This window comes from Canis lupus, chromosome 13, assembly GCF_003254725.2.
Source record: "Canis lupus dingo isolate Sandy chromosome 13, ASM325472v2, whole genome shotgun sequence".
NCBI classification, from domain to species: Eukaryota; Metazoa; Chordata; class Mammalia; order Carnivora; family Canidae; genus Canis; species Canis lupus.
The window spans coordinates 7,181,518-7,204,040 of NC_064255.1; the positions used below are offsets into that span (position 1 = coordinate 7,181,518).

At 35.3% G+C, this 22,523-nt stretch overlaps 1 long non-coding RNA gene across 1 annotated transcript in view; it reads left to right on the forward strand.

Annotated features, from left to right (window-relative positions):
- LOC125752413 (uncharacterized) overlaps positions 1-22,523 on the forward strand; it is a 56,850-nt gene that overhangs the window by 28,598 nt on the left and 5,729 nt on the right. The window contains exon 2 of the long non-coding RNA XR_007401876.1: positions 9,965-10,023. This is a non-coding gene — a long non-coding RNA (uncharacterized LOC125752413). The remainder of the gene's footprint in view (positions 1-9,964; positions 10,024-22,523) is intronic.

The window sequence follows — 22,523 nt, forward strand, 5'->3', positions numbered from 1 at the left end:
GTTGCCCAAGTTACAAATCTCCAAATCATCTTCAATTTTACTCTGCATTATCCGAGTTCCTTTCATACCACATATAACCAGTCAAATTCTGTCAAATTTTAGGAGTGGGAGTCATAGACCAGTTGAAAATCTAATAAAAACTTATACCCGGGGGTGACTGGGTGGCACAGTTGGTTAAGCATCTGACTTGGTTTCGGCTCAGGTTGTGATCTCAGGGTCCTGGGATCAAGCCCCACACTGGGCTCCCTGATGAGTGCAGAGTCTGCTTAAGACTCTCCTTCTCCCTCTGCTCCTCCCCTCCATGCTCTCTCTCTTTCTCTCAAATAAATCTTTTTATAAAAAATGCACTCCCAAAAGACACACAAAAAAAGTACATGCGGTTTCAGGGACTTCACAGATGTCTCAGAACCCATCCTTACACTCTGTCTTATAAATCCTGCCTCTTCTGAGCATTTTCTCCTTAATCTGTCTCAGCTTTGCATCCACACCCTGCACTTGAGTTTTCTTCATCATTCATCTGAATTATATATATAGTTTAGTGTCTCAACTGGTTCTCTGACCCCTGTCTCTAATCTATTCACTAACCAGATGCCATGATAAACTTTCTAAAACAGGTATCAGAGTACGCCCGCTCCTCTCAGTGGTGCCTGGAGGCAGCTCATACTGGCAAGCAAGGGCTGATGATAGGCATTTTTTTCCCCAGCTCTGAATTTAGGGATAGCAGGTTGGTACCTTCAAATCAGTATTGTGGGAATATTTACACTATGAAAATTGGTAAACACTACAAATCAGGCATTTTATTTAGAGAACAGGTTTAGCAGCATAATACAACCTGTATTCTTAAATTCTGGTGTTTCCCATTGTCTAAAGGTCAAACTCTTAGCATGTTAGGCTTCTTTAATATGGTCTTCAATGTCCTTTCCAGCTCCCTCTGTTCTCCATGGTCACACCAAGTTACTCATAGCCCCCTGATTATATTAGGTGATTTCCCATGTCTGTAACCCAGAATATACCCATTCCAATACCAAGAGTCCTTCTTCTCAGAAGCATTTGGTTCAAAGTCAATCATAAATATTCCCTTTCTGACCAGTCTTCCCTAATATTCCCACTCGCAACCAATCCCTACTCTACTCTAATACCAGTCCTTTACCCCCATTCCATGACATTTAACAATTGTTTAATAGATATTTATTGAGTGCCCTCGAGACAACAGCAATATATTTCTGACTGTTCTAAATGTAGTATAAGTTCCTTCCAGTCAAAGATTGTATTTATCTTTTTGATTCCCAAGATTGACCCTCCATCCTAAGTATAGAACTTTATCCACTGTAGATGTGATGTGCAATAAATTTGTTGAATTTAATTAAAAACCTTTATGGTTCTAGTACAATTAACATCTCATTTAGTTTGTAATAGGGTTCCAGATAGTGAAGCTAGACCAAAGGCTACATAGGTGTCCATATAACATGAGGCACAGTTGAAAATGGGTATTAACTTTTAACGAAATAGAGGAGAGGATCTACAATAGGGCACATTTGTTTTCAAAGCACACAGAAAAGTACTTCTGGGTAATTTATTTCTTGTTCCGAAGGTTAATTTACGACCTTCCTTTATAACATTTAACTATGTGCTGTGAACTCCTGTTGAGGACAGTCATTGGTAAAACTACTCTCAGGAGCCGGTTTGAGAATCTTTGGTTTTGCCTAGCTTTGGTGGATATTAACCAAGCTAGATGTCACATCTTTCCTATGACTCATTCCTCACAGCAGTCAGGAAGAGTGAATATTTCTATTCCTAAATTCCCGAAGAGGAAAGTAAGGCTAAAGAAGACTGTGTGGTTTGTTCACATTTAGCATGAAATGTGCATAGCATATGCACTGACACAAAGCAACCAGACAGCATTTTAATTGCTCATCTAACCTCCGGAAAGAGTCACCATCTGTTGAAATTCTGAAGATTAAAAGATATAAAACCTGACAAAAAACTGAAAGCACATAATAACCACAGAGCCTAGTCACAAATCTTGGAAAACATCCACAGTAAAATGTAATTTATCTACAAATAAGAAAAGAATAATACCTCCAATTAAAAGAGAGTGCCAACAAGCATTCATATGGGGATAGAACACAAAATGAAATAGTGTTATAACCTTTGAAAGGCAGCACACAATGAAAGCCTTGTCATCTGTGGTTAAGGTAATGCTCTTCCCATCTCCCCAGGAATCAAACTTTGTCCCTAAACAACCTGTATTTTTATCACTGAAATTAGTTTCAGTGAAATTATCCAAGGCTATATGGCATTTGACCATTGTCACAGAGACAAGCTCTTCATCTCTGGAAATGCCAAAGTTTGCAACAGGTCAGCTATTAATATATATTTTTAAAACCCCATTTTGTAAGTAAAAATTGTAAATGTGAAAACTGAACTTCAGTTCCCATGTGCTTCTCTGTGCACAACAGAGTTCTCAAAGTGTTGAAAGTGAAACAGATGTTAATGTACTGACCTTATCTCAGATTTTTACTCTGCCTCATGAAATCTTAATTGATTATACAGTTGTCAGGTGAAATTTCAACCAAATCCCTGCCTTAACTATAATCCCCACTCAATAGACATTTGTTAATAACAGTGGCTAATACTCATTGTCAGCAGTCTCAACTTTTTATATTATTAATCCCCTTAATCCTCAGCACACCCCTCTGAAATCAGGGCCACCATTAGTATTTTATATTTGAGGAAACTAAGGCATCAAGTTTTGTTTTTGTTTTGTTTAATATGTTCAGTATCATCCAGTAATTGAGAGTTGGAATTCCAGCCTAGTCAGTCTGACTCCAACACCCACCCTTAACCACTATTTTAAACCAAAAAAAAAAAAAAGTTCTGATAAAATTGTAACAATATACAACATTATTTATTAACTTACATGTGATGGACCATTCTAGATGATGCTTATTTTTTTGTCAGCATCTGAGTGATGGCATTCCCAATGTTCTCAAAGAAATTAGACATATTAAGTTGTAACTAATAATTATGAAATGCCAACAATGTGCCAGGTACCATGTGCTCCTGGAATCTGAAAATTAACCAGGAATAATCTTGCCCTCCAGAATTTTAGAGTTGGAGGGGGGAGATTCATAAACACAGCATAGCGATATGGTTCAGGGCTATGGCATAAGAACCTAAGAGAGGACACCAGGTGCCATGTCATCCCCATAGGAGGAACTAGGGAAGGAAGTTGAGAGGAGATGTTGCATGGTTGATACTGTGGTAGACAAAATAATACCCCCAAACATGTCCATGCTCTTTCTTATGCGTAGAACCTGTGAATATGTTACCTTTCATGGCAAAATGAACTTTGCAGATGTGATTAAATTAAGAACGTTGAGATGGGGAGATTATCCTGAATAATCTAGGTGGGCCCAACCTAATCACAAAGTTGTTTATAGGAAAGAGGAGGGTAGCAGAGAGAGAGAAGATGTGAAAATAGAAGCAGAAGTCAGAGTGAAGTGAATTTTGGCTTGAAGATGAAGGAAGGCTGCAGGTGAAGGAATGAGGGCAACCTCTAGACTTTGGAAAAGGCAAAGAACAGAGCCACCAGAAGGAACACAGCCCTGCCACCTTGATTTTAGCCCACAAAACCCATTTCAGACTTCTGAGCTCCAGAACTGTCACATAATAAATATGTGTTGTTTTAAGGCACTAATTATGTGGTAATTTGTTGCAGCAGCAATAGGAAACTAATACACACTTCGGGTTTCAGTTCTCATCCTTAGTGTCAACTCTGCAGGCTGCTGGGCACTCATACAAATGTTTCCCTCTTATTCTCTTTTGTATCACCGGAGGGTTTTTTTTTTTCTGCATGGAATTTAATGACATTTCAACTAGGCAATTATCGTTTCACTTATTTAATGTTTCTTCTCCTTTGAGCTGTAAACTCCATGAGAACAGTAATACGTGTTGCCTAGCACAATACATGATACATGCGGAGCACTCAGTGATGTTTGATGATGAGGGAAAGAAAATAGGAACGAGCTGAGGCTTGCTATGCCTCACTGTAGGTGAAGATGTGCACAGTGGGCCCATTCAGGAAACAGAAAGTTCTCTAGGCGTCTGGAGCCAGAGGAGAGGGAAGGATGAGAAAATTGGAGAGAGAGGGGTTCTGCTTAGTAGCTTGGACTTCATGACTTCATTCTACAAAGAATGCCATGCCAAGATTTTTTTTTACTTTATCAGATTGGTTTTCTTCAAAAAAAATCATTCTCAGAGTATTGCAAAGAATAATTAGAAGGAACAAGACTAGAAGCAGGAAAACAGAAGACTTTTGCATTAGCCCGATAAGGAAATTAGGAGAGTCTGAGTCAAAGTGATGAAGAGATGAAGGGGAGGCAACCAATTTACACAAGAAAAAGGAAGTCACTTTTGTTCTTTTAAAAGGCACACTCTTGGCAAAAATAAAGAACACATGTTAATTGAAGTAAACAATTTTGTTAGTCTTTCAGTTGTTATTTTGGCTCCATAATTTAGATTTTTAGAGAACTTTGAGTCCTCAGAGTTCTAATGACATTTTTACTATAAAGCAGCATTTCACAAACTTTACTCATAGTTTCTTACTGCAGGTCGATCATTTGCACTATTGTGTATATAGTACTTTTGGTTAAAGCAACATTAAATCAACAGCTTGAAGAAATCAGCCTCACCCTAGGCAAGGTCAATAAAATCACAATTCAGAGTGCCACTTGTATTTTTAAAAAACTTATTAAGATAAATACTTAACTACTAAAGTAAGTGTTAACTGTTTACTATCGAAAATCATTTCACCATGTCGCCACTAATGTAGCCCACTGTCGTTGACATGGAGAATAGCTAATCTATGGGAGCATGCCTCTCAAAAAATGGAACAAAAGGAGTTTGCAAAAGAAAAATGAAACTAAGAGTTAAGAACACATTCATTCAATTCTCACAGCCATCTTTGATTTGGTTCACACTTAACCATTGAACAGTGTCTAGCCTGTTCATCTAAGGAACTAGAGCAATTGCTGGTGCATCTAAAGGGTCTCTTTTCTCACCTCTATGTTCTTCTACTGCACTGGCTTCCAAACTTTGTGCTGAACTTTGGAGTTTTTGCTCCAATGGAAATAATTTTCTATGACCAGCAAAAATGATAGAGATGCCTAGAATTTGTTTCTTAGTTATTAGCCTGTTGGCCAATACAAAACAGGATGTTTTCTATAAGTAAAATCTGAGTCTTCCACTATCTTCAGGGTTAGTTACATTTTTCAACAACTTTATAAGAAGATTTTCTCTTCTGGTGTTTTGCTTTGCTTTGTTGTACCATTCTGTGCATTTGGCTACAAGATGGGGAGCTACAACACATCATCCAATCCACTAAAATATTCTGGGCTATAAAGGGTAGAATAATCTATCGCAAAATCAAGGTGAACCATCTTAAATCTGGGTAAGCTAAAATTTAAAACATTTCATAGACCATATTTCTCAAAATATCCCCTCAGGTCAACATAGTGTGAATTTAATTTCATATATTTAAACCACTAGTTTTGGGTATGAAATTGTAAATATGAAGTAATCAAGTGGAGGGCAGCCTGGGTGGCTCAGCACTTTAGCGCTTGCCTTCAGCCCATATCCTGGAGTCCTAGGATGGAGTCCCGGGTTGGGCTCCCTGCATGGAGCCTGCTTCTCCCTCTGCCTGTGTCTCCGCCTCTGTCTCTCTCTGTCTCAAATAAATAAATAAATAAATAAATAAATAAATAAATAAATAAATAAATAAAATATTTTTAAAAGATGAAGTAAACAAGTGGAAAGTTTTGCCTTTGGAATTTCTCCTTTCGGTCTAACTTTATGGCACCGGCATTTACTGCATATGCAGGTGATAATTAATTGAATCAAGTGTCCCTTTAAAAAACCAATGTAGTGTAACCAAGTCATACATAATTCAGCCAAATCTCATTGTTTCCTGTTTGTATTATTTGGGGACATGGAGTTGAGCAGGTTGCACCTCAATATATCTTCATATAAATATTTTAAAAATTGCTAAGCTTCAATAGTGCAAGTAAGGGAGCCATTTAATCTGCTTAAAAGTGAAGAACAGCCACCTGCCTCAGGAATTTGAAAAAAAATTCCTTAAAGGCAGTATTTGCATAGAAACAGGGAGTTGTCTAATTAAACTTTTTTTCAGCATCTATGCCTAGCTACTACTTTATTTAATTCCACACAGACATGTTTAAAGTATAGTAATTATAATTACTTACATAGTTATAACAAATTAAAAATACTTATAAATTTAAATATACTTAAAATACTCATAGATGTGCATGTGTGTGTGTATATATACTTAAAATATTCTCCTAAGATTGTACCTAAAAATATTTTATGTGTGTTTCTCATAGCTTACCTTTTTACCATGAGGATTAACTTTCTTCTTCCAAGTAATATAAAAGCAGATAAAATATGGATACTATATGAATGTTATTTTGCTGTGTAATACTATAAATACACAGTTTTAAACTAGAAAGAGATGTCAGAAATATAATTTAAAGTTAGATACAAAAAGCGAATAGTATGGAATACCTACTATATCAAAATAAAAGTAAGATGTTAATTTATATCTTTATGCATACATTTATCTTATCTTTAGAGGTAAAAAAAATACTCTTCTTCTCAGTAACTTTAATGGATAAATTCATATAAATATATCTTTAAAACTTTGAAAAATAAGATGTTTTAGAATTATTTTAAATATATGTAATACTTTAATATCTATTAAATACGTTATAAACACACGCATACATACATATATAATTTCCTCTTTTTTTCACATAATGAAAATATACATTACCAACTTATCATTCCTACAATGAAAACCCAGCCCTGTTTAAACTTTGGGAAAGCCTATCTCATGAAACTGACCTTCTTTGATATTTAAGATAGAAATTCTATATTCGCTATACAATCAGCTTAATCTTTTCACTTCTATATTAAGAACAAAAGTATAGTATTCACATAAACAGAATTGTGGTTTATTAGACTCCCACTCCCACCAGTGTTTCTCTTGCTGTTTCTGAACCTTTTACAACTGAAGTATTTATGGCAATCTATACCTAACCAATAATAAAATGTAGGATTTGCTTAGTTTTCCAGAATTCCAGCCAAGCAAACTAGAAATGATGATGGCTTTTAAACTCATGAGGTTAATTAAGATCTGCCTATACTTCTGGGAATTTAAGGGTTTTTTTGTTGTTGTTTTTTTTACATATTTAAAGGCTTAAAGAAAATAGTGATTAAAATAACTCATAATCAAAATACAGAGGAAGGAATATTTAAAATAAAGAGAATAAAGCTAATTTAGCTAATTTAGCATTTGAATAAGCAGAAAAAATTCTCTGACAACTTTTATCCTATGTATTTAAAAATCTCTGATTAAAATAGTAATTTGTAGTCACTAGAGAAAACCTGAAAACTACAACAAATTATGAGAAGGGAAATGACACATGATCACTCCAAACAGAAAATAACTACTTGTTTTGGTGGATCCCCACCGAAAGGTACACATACATGTTCTGAGTCATACATGCATACACACACATTTTTTTCTTTTCTGAACCTAGGATTACAATATATACTACAGACTTTGAAAATGTTACTATGTTTCTAGGCATTCTATTTTTTTTGCTACCTTTATTTTAGTGTTTAAAAAATACAAATAGTATGTCAAAGTGATATATTAAAATTTATTTTCCAGATCTAAATGATTTCCAGTTTTACCCATTTTGATAACGCTACAGCATAATATGTTTGTGAGTTTTTTCCTCTGAATCATTGATTATGTTTAAATCTTTTCTCTTTCAAACAGCACAGCCATCATGGTGGGTCAGTCCATCCTTGAGTGGCTATGTTGCAAGCCTCTAAACCAAATGTTCTACATTCACTTTCACCCTTATAATTGAAACTCCACCTTATTGCCAGAGTGGTCTTCTTAAAACACCAATATACTGGTGTTTTCTGCCTTATTTAAACTTTTCAGTGGCTGTTTATTGCTTCTGAGATACAATTGCAGTGCTTATGCTAGAAATCTGCCTTCCTGACTTCCCTTCAAATATCATCTTGAGCTTGGTTCCTCTTCCCTTATCAAGTTCGTATTGTTCTAGAATTTTTTTTAGGTTTTCCTTGGTGGCAACTGAAACTCTTTCCAAAATGCAACCTTTTCATGTGCCATTCTGTCCATCTAGAACAGTTTTCTCCTTCTTCATATAGTAGACTTTGACATATCCTTCATATCTTATTCTAAATGCTACTTCCTTAGGGAAAACATCTAATATGCCTTCCCAGCCTCCTGAAATTTTTCATAGCACTTATCAAAATACTAAGGGTATATATATATATATATATATGAAATTATTTTTCCTTTACAAGCTTTAACTTGTCTTTGCACCTTTCTGCATCTTGCTGTTCTCAGTAACTAAAGCCATAGGAGAGTCTTCTAAGTCAACTGATACCCATTTTTTTAATGACCATATTGTATGCTATGGTGCAGATGAATCCTAATTTATTCAACTATTCACCTATTGTTGACCATTAACTCTGTGGTCACTTTTTAGTTACTATACCTAATGCTTCAATAAAATAAAATAAATATATATAATATAAATATAAAATAAATGTAACATACTAATACTTTTATTTCCAGAAATCAAGTTCCAAGGGTTGCATGCTACTTATAGGAATACAATATATTTCACATTGTAATATGTATGATCGATCAGATGGAGTTCTTAAAAGTTGCAAAATCTTATATTTATACAAGTAATATATGGAATTTAATTTTCCCCATGTGCCCACCAGCAATAGGTATTATAATTTTTTCCAGTCTAATTAGAATAAAGTGATATATTATGGTCATTTTAATTTGCATTTCCCTTATTGTTAATGAACTTGGAAATCTTTCTATGAGTTTATTGGCTATTTGGATTTATCCTCCTGTGTAATTGCCTATCCATATATATTGCCTATTTTCCTTTTCATTTATTTCTGTGAATTTGTGAAAGATTTTTAGTATATTATAGATTTTAGTTCTTTGTGTGCTATATGCATTACAATTTTTTTCCAAATCAAATATTTATATATAGACATTTTTTGTGGCATTTGTGCCTTAATAAGGTTATACTTTTTAAGCAATCAAAAATGTTTACTTCCTCTTATATGTGTCTTTTTCTCTGTTTTAAGAAAGTGTCCCTACATCTTGGTTTTATATACAGTTTCTAATGTTTCTCATAAGATATTTATTGTTTAATGTTCTTACATTTATGTTTTGTATTTAATGTTAATGTTTGCATATGGCACAAAATGTGGGGTCATTTTATTTCTTCCAAAATGAATAACCTGTTAACTCAGCATGAATTAAGTAATCCATTTTTCTCATTGAACTAAGCTATTATTTTGGTATGTTATAATAGGTATCCTTAATAGATATATTTCTAAATTTCTATATTTTCTACTATTTGTCCATTTCTATGTTGACAATATGTTGATATGATTACAAAGTATTTATTTTTTTTTTTTTAGCATTATGATCTGTGATAAGGCAGAGCCATACTCTCATTCTAATTAATATATTTTGGCCTCATCTTGACATTTTATGTATTATATATATTTAAATTTATTTTATCCAATATTTTCCCCCTAAAAATAACTTATTGGGGATTCTAATTGGCATTGCATAATATTACATATTAATTTTTGGAGAATTTATATTTTTATGATAGTGAGTCCTATCATTCAAGAACTTTGCAGGTCCCCCAAGTATTTTATTCTGATGAACAAATAATAGCTTAGTTGGGTTTGGATTTTTGTGTTGTTCTTTTCTCTTAGTAATTTATAGATACTATATCACTGCCTTTCAACTTAGTTGTGAATAAGATGTCCAGCATCAATCTGATTTTCTATTCTTTTGTAGATTATTTTTTTTCTGCATGGATGCTTGCAAACTTGAAAGTCTTGCCAGAATTTGCCTACGTGAGTACATTTTCTCATTCATCCTGTCTAGAATTTATTAAGTCCTCTCCTCTCAATTGGCAATGCAGATATTTCTTCAGCTCAGGAGAAAATCTTCTATTATTTGCTTGATTATTCACTCTCTGACATCTGTCCCATTCTCTTCCTGCAATCCCCATTTTTCACTTTTAATTTTCTTGGATCTATCCACTAGCTCCCTTATTTTCCATTTTATACCTTCAATCTATTTATATTTCCCTCTGTTCTTTGGGATAGTTCTTCAATTTGATCTTCAAGCTAATAATTCAGGTTTCAGTGGAAATCATCCTCTCCTTCATTTATATACTGAATTGAATAGTTATGAAAAATCAAGTTTCAGCTCCAAAAAGTGCTCTTATTTTTCTCTTCAATTTATTTTTTTGTCTCCTTCAGAAGCTCTATTTCACTTGGGATGGATTCCATTTATTCTGATCAATCTTCCTATTTGTGGCTTTTAGTCCCCTTAGATGGGTGGTTTTTTCCCTTTATCTACTTATGAGGGCTCTGCCAACATTGAAGTTCCTATGTGAAAGCATTCTCCTAGGTAATGGAAGGCAAAGAGTCCTACTCACATGTGCTGATGGTATAGACATAGGCAGCCTGCCAACTTGTTGATGAGGCCTCTGCAGGAAGATTCTAAGGACAATGAGAGCCTTCTTAATGAGCATCTACACTTCTCTAAGGGCCAAGGTCTTACCAGGACCCACTACTCTAAGACTTTACACTGAGACTCACATTATTCTTTAGCTATTCTCCCAGTCTCTAGGGAAGAAATCCCAGAACCAATTTTCTCCAGCAAGATTCCAGAAAAGCCTAGAGCATTGTTTGTACCCACCTGCCCATAAGTCCTGTAGCCATTTGTATTAATAGAAGCAAATACCATAGATTTAGAAATAGGAGGACGACGGACAGAGAGTTGTGTTCTGTCCCACTATGTTCCCAGAATCTCTCTCTCTCAAGTATTTTTTTAAGATTTTATTTATTTATTACAGACACAGAGAGAGAGAGACAGAGGGAGACAGAGAGACAGAGAGGGAGGCAGAGACACAGGCAGAGAGAGAAGCAGGCTCCATGCAGGGAGCTCAACGTGGGACTCGATTCTGGGTCTCCAGGATCATGCCCTGGGCCAAAGGCAGTGCTAAACTGCTGAGCCACCTGGGGCTGCCCATCTCTCAAGTATTTTTCAAAGTTTGTCCCTTCCTTCTATTTGTTCTTTCTGTTCTAAGAAGCACAAATCATGCCCATCTTACTCATCATTATATATTCAGGGCCCAGCATAACACCTGCATCAAATAAAATAAGGCCTTAATTTATAGAATAAATGAATGTTTCTGACAGTAATCTTCAAGGAATATTTTTATTTTTAAAAGATTTTATTTATTTATTCATGAGAGACACAGAGAGAGAGAGAGAGAGAGGCAGAGACATGACCTGGGCCAAAGGCAGACACTCAACCACTGAGCCACCCAGGCGCCCCAAGGAATATTTTTCAATTAACTATTCAGAGCTATGCTCACTTCTTTTCATTATTCTTTTTTAAAAAATGTATTTATTGGGATCCCTGGGTGGCGCAGCGGTTTGGCGCCTGCCTTTGGCCCAGGGCCCGATCCTGGAGACCCCGGATCGAATCCCACGTCGGGCTCCCGGTGCATGGAGCCTGCTTCTCCCTCTGCCTGTCTCTCTCTCTCTCTCTCTCTCTCTGTGAGACTATCATAATAAATAAAAATTTTTTTTAAAAAAATGTATTTATTATTTGAGAGAAAGAAAGAGAGAGAGAGAGAGAGAGAGAGAGTGTGTGTGTGTGTATTACGGGAGTGAGGAGGGGCAGAGGGAGAGAGAAACTCAAACATACTCAAACATACTGAGCATAGAGCCCCTGAGGGGCTTGATCCCATGACCCTGAGATCATGACCTGAGTTGGATGCTTAACCAACTGTATCACCCAGGCTCCCCTTTTCACTATTCTTTATATTGCATTTATACTTAGAAAGATCTTTCCAGAGCAGATACTTGCTAAACTTTTATATAGAGGTTTATCAGGATTTTGCCTTTACCAGACAGTCCAGATCTTTCTTCATCTTAATGACACATTGACTTCCCTTGGGCCTATCAAAGATGAGTTAGAGCTTCCTTCTTCAGCCACCATATGTTTCCCCTTAGAAAAGGACATGTTTGCATGTATCTCAGGAGCAATCTCAGTTCAGTTTCCCCATAGAACTAAACAGCCCTCAGGAAACCATGTCATTAGAATTAGATGAGCAACATATGACTATGTATTTAAAAATATAATGGAAAAGCACCCTAGAGAACTTGTTTTCTGTCTTCTTCTTCTTCTTTTTTTTTTTTTTTTTTTTTTTTTGACTCAAGGAGCTTGAGAACATTACCTGCTTTGCCAATAAAAAACAGAGGCAAATCCAGTGATCAGGTGACACTGTTGCCTTGACAGAGGATAACCATTCTTGTTCAAAACAGACATATCCAAAGGTGAAATGACAATATACGTTCTGAATTTACCAGTAAATTTCCACATACATTAAAGAAGAGAATTTTTATGTTAAAACTTTTCCAACAATACTGTGTTCCTGTCACACACATCTTGCTCAGTTCTTCTACATCGATGGGTTATGAGGAGATTTTACAAATCCCAATGATGAGACCATACCCCATACTTATTAACTAAAAATATCTTGGGGGCACATGGGTGGCTCAGTTTAGTAAGCCCCTGCCTTCAGCTCAGGTCATGATCTCCAGGTCCTGGGATCAAGCCCCACATTGGGCTCTCTGCTAAATGTGGAGTCTGCTTCTCCTTCTCCCTTTCCTTCTGTGCTCTCTCTCCCTGTCTCCCAAATAAATAGCCTTCAAAAAAAATCTCTGGAAGTGGAGCCCAAGCATCTGCACTCCCTAAAGCTCCCCAAGTCATTCCAATGTGTGGCCATGTTTGAGAACTAGAACAATAGATACTTGCTACTCCGAGTGTTGTTTGGGGGCTAATATCATTGGCATGACCAGGGAAATTGTGTGAAATATCAAACATCAGGCATCATCCCCAAACTACTGAGTCAGCACCTGTAATTGTGATTAATATGCACTCTCAAATTTAAGAAGTACAGAGACCACCTGGTTTATCTCACTGGTCTTAACCTTTACAAACAGGCTGGTTCCAAGATTTGATTCATAAATTGTTAATTCAGTGCTGATTCTGTGTCAAGCATCTTGTTAATAGTACAAGATACACTGTTTGGATAGGTGTAGATTTTTTTAAGTCACTGGAACAATGTAGAGTAACATACATTTTAAGATATATTAGGTTAACCTCAGTTCCCTTTGGAACATCAAAAGTAATGACTAGTGTTGGATGTTGTCCTCAGACAAGCCAACCTCTGAGCAGCCACAAGGACATCATAGACCTCTATGCCCTCTCCTTGGTTGGTTGAAATTTAAGACATCCTATTCCAAATATATCACAAAATATTTGCATAGCCAGACTGCCTAAACTATCCTTTTATATTCTGAGTGCCAAAGGTAGTTTTGCCTAAGAAAGCAGTAGTCTGTGCACAAAAACTAAGGTAGTTGGCAAGATTCTTGCACATATGCTAGTAATTTGGGATTGCATCTGGTAGGTAGCCTTTTGGCTTATTTTGTGGGCAGCTTTTTATTATTTTTTAAAATCAGTTAAATTTACTTATTTTAAAAAACAGACATTTTTGTCTATCTTGATTATCTTTTTCCTTGCTCACTAGCTAAATACACTTAAGATAGAAGCCTGACCTCTAGAACTCCCCATAATCAGCTTCCCTTCTCCCTTTAGGCAAATATTAAGGGATACCATTTTGACTTGGGCTTAATCCCAGTAGGAAAAAGAGAAAAGTGTAACTACCATATACCTGATAGTAAATTGTTTCTCTGGTGGAAAGTATGCTAAAACAGTCACACAAGAAAAAAAAAGAACTTTCAGTAAAGCTTGCTTCTTCAGTTAATCAACAAATTTCTCAAATGTCTAATCACAACATTCTAAGAAGGTATAACATTGTAGAAAAAATGGCCACCAAAATTAAGGAATTTACAGTCTGGATGTGATAATTTCTACATCTTATATCAATTCACAATTACTATAGACTATACCTATGTATATACTGTGTGTATATACATATACACACATATGTACACTGTATATTGTATCCAAATAACATCTATGTTATTTATCAAGCATTTATAGAAAATATCACATAAATGAATCTATATACTCTCCAGTCTATTGCCAGGATATGGTTCCTAAAATCCCATGATATAGGAGAATCAGTTTCTATATTTGATACTCGAAAAGTTTCAGCTTCAAAAATAAGCAATAAAATTGCTCCTTGCTCCCTTATCTTTCTATAAATATTTGACTAATGCTTAGAATCCTACAAGGTGCTGGAGTACAGTTATGGGCAAACTGGACAAGGTCCTTGCCTTCACAAAGGATATTATATTCTAATTTAAGGAGACTAGACAGATGGATAGAGATTAAAAGATCAGCAATAAAAATCAAGGAAAAATAAAAGTTGTAGCAAAAAAAGATAGTGACTGGTACAAGAATAAGAGAGAGCTCTAGAGCTAAGGCCTGAACAAAAAGGAGTTCCAGCCATGAGAGAAGACATGCAGCAGGGCTCTGAAATAGAGATGAGCTTCTCATGACTCAGAAGCAGACACAGGGTCAGTATGTTTGGAGAGTAAGGTGGGATCTGTCTTCTCAAATGAGTGATTTCATAGGTCACTTCAAAAAAAAAAAAAAAACCCTGAAAACTCATGCATGGGAAGTTTTTGTGTGTCAGGCCTGGGACAAGCATGATCCCTCTACTCATATTTCATCAGCTAGAACTCCATACCATGGCCATTCCTAACTGCAAGGGAAACTGGAAAATATGGTCTGTGAATTCAGTAAGAAAACAGATTTAGTAATTAGCTGGGTAGCATTAGCTCCAAAAGTCTGACTTCAATTCCTAAGACTCATAGAAGTCCGAGCTACAAGAAGACCTGGTCTTCTCCAGTGCCGGCTGCTCCCAACTCCAAATTCCGTCTGGAATGTTCATCTAATTCCCACAAGTGGAATTTCTTAGTACTCTGTCATGTAGTACTGAAACTACTAAAAGATTCCTACTACGTAATTCAGTGACTAAATTACAAAGGTACCAGAAACGCTACTTGTCTACTTGCCAATATCTATTGTCCCCTTCACTGATATTCAGCTTGGAGCATGTTCATATTGACTAAGAAATTTTACAGGCTCTCATCACTAGTTTAACTAATTTGGGCTGAGGAAACTGAAAGAAAAGAAGGTATATAGAACTTTCAAAGGGTCACCAGTGTGGCTAAATGGTTGAGTGTCTGCCTTTGGCTCAGCTCATGATCATGGAGTCCCAGGATCAAGTCCCGCATTAGGCTGCCCATAGGGAGCTTGCTTCTCCCTCTGCCTATGTCTTTGTCTCTCTCTGTCTCTATGAATAAATAAATATAATCTTAAAAAACAACAACAACAAATTTCCAAGAAGTGTCCTTATCCTCCTTCCTGCTGGCTGGAATGCAGAGTGATGGCTGTAGCTGGAACACACATCTTGAACCATTAGCTGTAAAAGGGACTTGGGTCCTTCATGATTTTAGAGCTGCTATTCCAATCCTGAGCTTGCCTACATTATAGTAAGAGAAAAACTAATTTCATTTTTTATTGTTTGAAATTTTGATTCCATTACAGTTACCATACAACTTTATATTAGTTTCAGGTGAACAATAGAGTGATTCAACAATTCAATACACTACTCAGTGCCCATTATGAGAAGTGTACTCCTTAATCCCCATCATCTATTTCCCCCATCCTCCCACTCACCTCCCCTCTGGGAATCATCAGTATGTTCTCTATAGGTAAGAGTCTCTTTCTTGGTTTGTCTCTTTCTCTCTCTTTTCCCCATTGTTTGTTCGTTTTGTTTCTTAAATTTCACAAATGAGTGAAATCTGATGGTATTTGTCTTAATCTGATTTACTGCACTTAACATTATACTTTGTAGGTCCATCCCTGCATTTGTCCTTGCAAATGGCAAGATTTCATTCTTTTTTGTGGCTGAGTAATATTCCATTATATATATATATATATATATATATATATATATATATATACACACACACACAATCTTTTCATGTGTCTGTTGGCCATCTGAATGTCTTCTTTGGAGAAATGTCTGTCCAAGTCTTCTGCACATTTTTAATTGGATTATTTGGTTTGGGGGTATTGAGTTGTATCAGTTCTTTATGTGTTTTGGATACTAACACTTTATCAGGTAAGTCATTTGCAGATATCTTCTCACATTCCATAAATTGCTTTTTAATTTTGTTGTTTCCTTCAGTGTTCAAAACCTTTTTATCTTGATAAATTCCCAATAGTTTATTTTTTATTTTATTTCTCTTGCCTCAAGAGACATATCTAGAAAAATGTTGCTATGGACAGTGTCAGAGAAATTACTACCTGTGCTCTCTTCTAGGATTTTTATGGTTTCATGTCTCTTTAGGTCCTTAATCCATTTCTAATTTATTTTTGTGTATGGTGACATAAAGTGGTCCAGTTTCATTCTTTTGCATGTGGCTGTGGCTGTACAGTTTTCCCAACACCATTTGTTGAACAGACTTTTTTCCCATTGCATATTCTTTCCTTCTTTGTTGATTAATTGACCATATAATTGTGGGTATATTTCTGGGTTTTCTGTTCCATCGCTCTATGTGTGCCAATACCATGCTGTTTTGATTACTACAGCTTTGTAATATAAATTGAAATCTGGAATTGTGATACTTACAGTTTTGTTTTTCTGTTTCAAGATTTCTTCAGCTACTTGGAGTCTTTTGTGGTTCTATACGAATTTTAGGATTGTTTGTTCTACTTCTGTGGAAAAAAAAGCTGTTGGTATTTTGATAGGAATTTCATTAAATCTGTAGATGGCTTCAGGTAGTATAGACATTTTAACAATATCTGTTCTTCCAATCCATTTGCATGGAATATCTTTCCATTTCTTTATCATCTTTAATTTCTTTCATCAGTGTTTTGTAGTTTTCAGTGTACAAGTCCTTCACTCTTTGGTTAAGTTTATTTGTAGGTATTTTATTATTTTTGGTATAATAGTAAATTGGCTTATTTTCTTAATTTTTCTTTCTCCTGCTTTTTTATTAGTGTATAGAAATGTAACATATTTCTGTACATTGATTTTGTATCCTGTGATGTTATTGAATTCATGTATCAGTTCTAGTTGTTTCTGGTGAAGTCTTTAGAGTTTTCTCTATATAGTATCATGTCATCTGCAAATAGTGAAAGTTTTACTTCTTCGTTACCAAGTTATATGCCTTTCATTTCTATTTGTCATCTGATTGATGTGGCTAGGACTTCCAGTACTATGTTGAATAAAAGTGGTGAGAGTGGACATCCTTGTCTTGTTCCTGACCTTGGAGGAAAAGCTCTTGGTTTTTCCCTATTGACTATGATGTTGGCTGGTTTTTCGTACAAATCCTTTATTATGTTGAGCTATTTCCCCTCTACTCGTGCTTTGTTGAGGGTTTTTATCATACATGGATGTTGTGCTTTGTCAAATGCCTTTTATGTATCTATTGAAATAATCTTATAGTTTTTATCTTTTATTGACGTGAGGTATCACATTGATTGATTTGTGAATATTAAACCACCCTTGCATCCTAGAATAAATCCCACTTGATTGTGGTAAGTGAATTTTTTAATGTATTGTTGGATTCAGTTTGTTACTATTTCTGAAGATTTTTGAGGATTTTTGTATCTACATTCATCAGATATTGGCTTGTAGTTCTCTTTTCTTGTAGTGACTTTATTTGGTTTTGGTATCAGGGTAATGCTGCACTCATAGAATGAATTTGGAAGTTTTCCTCCCTCTTCAATTTTTTTTGGAATAGTTAGAGAAGAATACATATTAACTCTTCTTTAAATGTTAGGTAGAATTTGCCTTTGGAGGCATCTGATCCTATACTTTTGTTCATTGGGAATTTTTGATTCTGTTTCTTTGCTGGTAACCTTCAAATTTTCTATTTCTTCCAGCTTCAGTTTTGGGAGGTTATGTATTTCCATGAATTTATCCATTTCTTCCAAGTTATCCTATTTGTTGGCATATAATTTTTCATAATATTCTCTTACAATTGTATTTGTGTGGTGTTGGTTGTTACTTCTCCACTTTCATTTATGATTTTGAGTCCCCTCTCTCTCTCTCTCTCTCTCTCACTCTCTCATTATGAGTCTGGCTAGAAGTTTATCAATTTTGTTGATCTTTTCAAAGAGCCAACTTTTGGTCTCATTGATCTATTCTGTTTTGTTGTTGTTGTTTGTTTTTAGTCTCTATATCAATTTATTTCTGCTCTAATCTTTATTATTTCCTTCCCTGTGCCAGTGTGGAGATTTGTTTGTTCTTCCTTCTCTAGTTCCTTTAGGTGTAAGGTTAAGTTGTTTATGTGAGATTTTTATTGCTTCTTATGGTAGAACTATAGCTATAACCTTCCTTCTTAGAACTGCTTTTGTTACATCTCAAAGATTTTGGACCATTACATTTTCATTTTCAGTTGTTACCATGTAATTTCTTCTTTAATTTCTTGGATGACTCATTCATTATTTAGTAGCATGTTATTTAACTTCTATTTATTTGTGCTTTTTCCAGATTTTTTCTTGTGGTTGATTTTTAGTTTTGTAGTACTGTGGTCAGAAAAGATGCATGGTATGACTTCAATCTTTTTTAATTTGTTGAGACGTGTTTTGTGGCCTAATATGTGATCTATTCTGGAGAATGTCCAGAGAAAAACTACAAAACAACCATAAGACAGGTAACAAAATAGCAATAAATACATATCTATCAAAAATTACTCTGAATACATATGAACTAAACATTATGATCAAAAGACATAGAGTGACAGAAAAAGGAAAAAACAAGACCTATGCTACCTACAAGAGACACATTTCAGACCTAAAGACACCTGCAGATTCAAAGTAAGGGGATGGAAAAACATCTATCATGCAAATGAATATCAAAAGAAAGCCAGGGTAGCAATACTTATATTGGACAAAATAGACTTTAAAACAAAGACTGAAAAAAAAATAAAATAAAATAAAACAAAGACTGTAGCAAGACCCAAAGAAGGACACTACATAATAATAAAGGGGACAATCCAACAGGAAGATATAACAATTGTAAATATTTATGTGACCAACATGAAAGCACATAAATAAATAAATAAAGCAGTTAATAACAAAGGTAAAGGAATTAGGTGATAGTTAATACAATTATAGTACAGGACTTTAACACACCACTTACATCAATGTATAGATCATCCAAACAGAAAATCAACAAGGAAACAATGGCTTTGAATGACACATTGGACCAGATGGATTTATCAGATATATTGAGAACATTCCATCCTAAAATAGCAGAATATCCATTCTTTTTAAGTGCACACTGAGAAAATTTAATTTCTATCATATTTAAGCTATAATTATCTTGGGTTTTCGTCACTTGCTGCCAAAGTAATTCTTCCTAATACACTATCTTTGTGCCAAGTTCAATACTAGATGCTTTTCATGCTACATAGCATAATGTATACAGTAACTAAGGAAGTGTGGGTATCATTTTACCCATTTTACAGGTAGCAAAACTGAGGCTCATAGAAATGAAGTGACTGCTCGCAGCTAGAAAGTGGTGAAAATGGCATTCCAAAACAGATCTGTCTATTTTGAAGCAAGTACTTTCATCCAATATACCATATTGTTGCCCATAGAATATAAAAATTAGTCAACCCCCAAGCACTACTTATAGGCATAACAACAACCTTCCTATACCACAACTCACCATTGTTGTTTCTCTGATGTATTCTTTTCTAGACTTGAGTTTGTGTTTGTTCCTGGTCATTAATTCTTGCATTGAGCTCCAGTTCCAGTAAATGGATTTCTGGTTCCTTTTGTAAAGCCTATATCCCCACCTTAGATTCTTTTTTTTAAAAGAGTTTGTTTGTTTGTTTGTTTGTTTGTTTGAGAGATAGAGAGTTAAAGAAAATACAAGCAGGAGAGGCAGGGGGAAAGGGAGAAGTAGACTTCCCCACTGAGCAGGAAGCTCAACATGGGTCTCCCTCCCAGGACACTGGAATCATGACCTGAGCTGAAGCAGACACTTAACCAACTGAGCCACCCAGGCACCCCCCACCTTAGATTCTTCTTATCCCTTTCTCCAACTTACCTTAATCCATGGAGGATCTAATATCCTAACCCTCCATCCAATTCTTGTGGCTACATCTCTACTAACTGCAAATTTCTCTGATGTGTACTTGTCAGCCATGGTGTCTTCCTGCTCTCAACCACAGCCCTGATTTGTCCCCATAATCGTAATGATGGAACATGATAAAATAGGTCACATAGTGTGATTTCAATCTCAGAGTTTGGCATTGGCTTGGCTGCAATCAAACATCACCTTGATTCTAACTGCCTTGTGACTTGGATATATCATCTAATCTGCCCAAGCTTCAGTTTCCTTCACACAAAATGGAATAATAATAATACCAAAAATAATATTAAACCTATACACTTTTTGTGGGAATTAGGTAATTAGATAACGTGAGCAATGCATGTAGGGCTAATACGTAAAATTACTCAAGAAATGTTAGTTGTAATCATTTTTTCATCATCATTGATTCCAAGATAACTCTGATCTAACTTCAAGTGTCTTCCCTGTTGCTAGGTGATCCTTTAATTTTTCCTTGTTGACTCTCTAGGCTAACAAATTTTTCACAGAGGCTGCTTTAGTCTAGTTATTTGTCTACTTGTTCCTTTCTTCTAGTAGATTGAAAGCCCCTTAAGGGAACACACTGTATTTTATTCATTGTTATTTCCTCTAAAATGCAATGTGTATACAGGTAGATTTGTTGAAATAAAATCATAAAACCAAAATGACTCATTTTAAAGATAGGAAAATGGAAGCTCACTTGGGTAAATAAATATTCTGGCCAAGCCAAAACTGTGTCATGTTATATCTCTGTGTTTTCCCTTATATTGTTCTTATAACCTGCAATCTTTGAAATCAAGATCAGATATTACTTTCTTTAAATATCTTTCCATTAAGTTAATCATTTTATCTGCTTCTTTTGAACTTTATTCATAACTACATCATATTTTAATGTATTTTATTTTCACACCCAATTTCATTATTCCTTGTGAAGTCATAGATGTTACAGTGACTTACTCAATTATTTGTGACCCCTACAGCATCCACTGTAGCTCCTAAAACATGGAAAGTGACAGCAAATGTGTATGGGATTTATCAGAAAGAGTCAATCACGTCAACGTTTTTCTAAATACTTTGTGTACAGGTAGTCCTACTGTGCAAAATGCATAGAGATTATAACCAAATTTCACTTGGGAGTCTTAACTCCATGAGAGTTCAACTCTCCCAGATGAATTGATCACATCCAGAGCCTTATAGGATATTAGCCCACCATCCTCTACCCCAGGAGACAAATGCCACCATCCAGCCTTCCTGTTGCCTTACAATAATTGAAGAACCGCATTTCAGTTAACCACTGCTATCCCAAATTATTCAGTTGAGTTCTGGGAATCTGTGGGCATATTATCAGGCACTCAATTACACAGTCTCAGAAGATTCAAAAACCCGATCAATCAACCCACTGTTTAGACATTTGCACTCAAGAAATTCAAGATTCTGTAGTGCCGTCTTCAATCAAATGCATTGTATTCAGGATCTGTGAAGTGAGTTGGCAAAAAAAGAGAGAAGGAGTCCATTTGAAGAGTAGGAAGATTATAGGAAAAGATACATTCATGTTTATTTTGTATCTAATCCTTTAAAATATCTTTTAAAAATATTTTAATGCCAAAATATATCATTGATAAACTATAAATGTGCATATATTGGAGATGAAAACTCAAACATTTTTACTGATAAAATATACTATCAAAAGTTTTATAAATTACTACATGATCTGTCATTGTATGGAGCTGACTTGGAATAAAAGAAAAAAGCTGTCTTCTCTGTATATGTTAGTCTTTCTCTTTTCTTTTGCTCTCTTCTACTATCTGACTCTTCGGTTGATTTGGCAATCAATGAAAACATCTTTTAACAGACCCAGATCTTAAAGACTCAGATCTAAAGTTTAATTCAGACATATCTCTATACTGCAAAGTCTGATTTGCTACCAAGCAAATGCATTTTCTGTCTTTTAGTTTGATTGCAGTGCAGAGGGAAGAGAAGGAAAGGGAAGAAAAGGAAGGAAAGAAGAAAGGAAAGAAAGCAGGCAGGCAGGCTCACTATGTCATTGATCCTCTTCTTATTGCTGTTCACCACTAGAGACGATGAGAAGTGACTGTCAGCGTAGTTAGGCAGGCTGCCAAGCAGGATCAGAAAAATAATCAATGGCAAGACAAGTACTATAGATTTCCACTCCCCATGATCCTT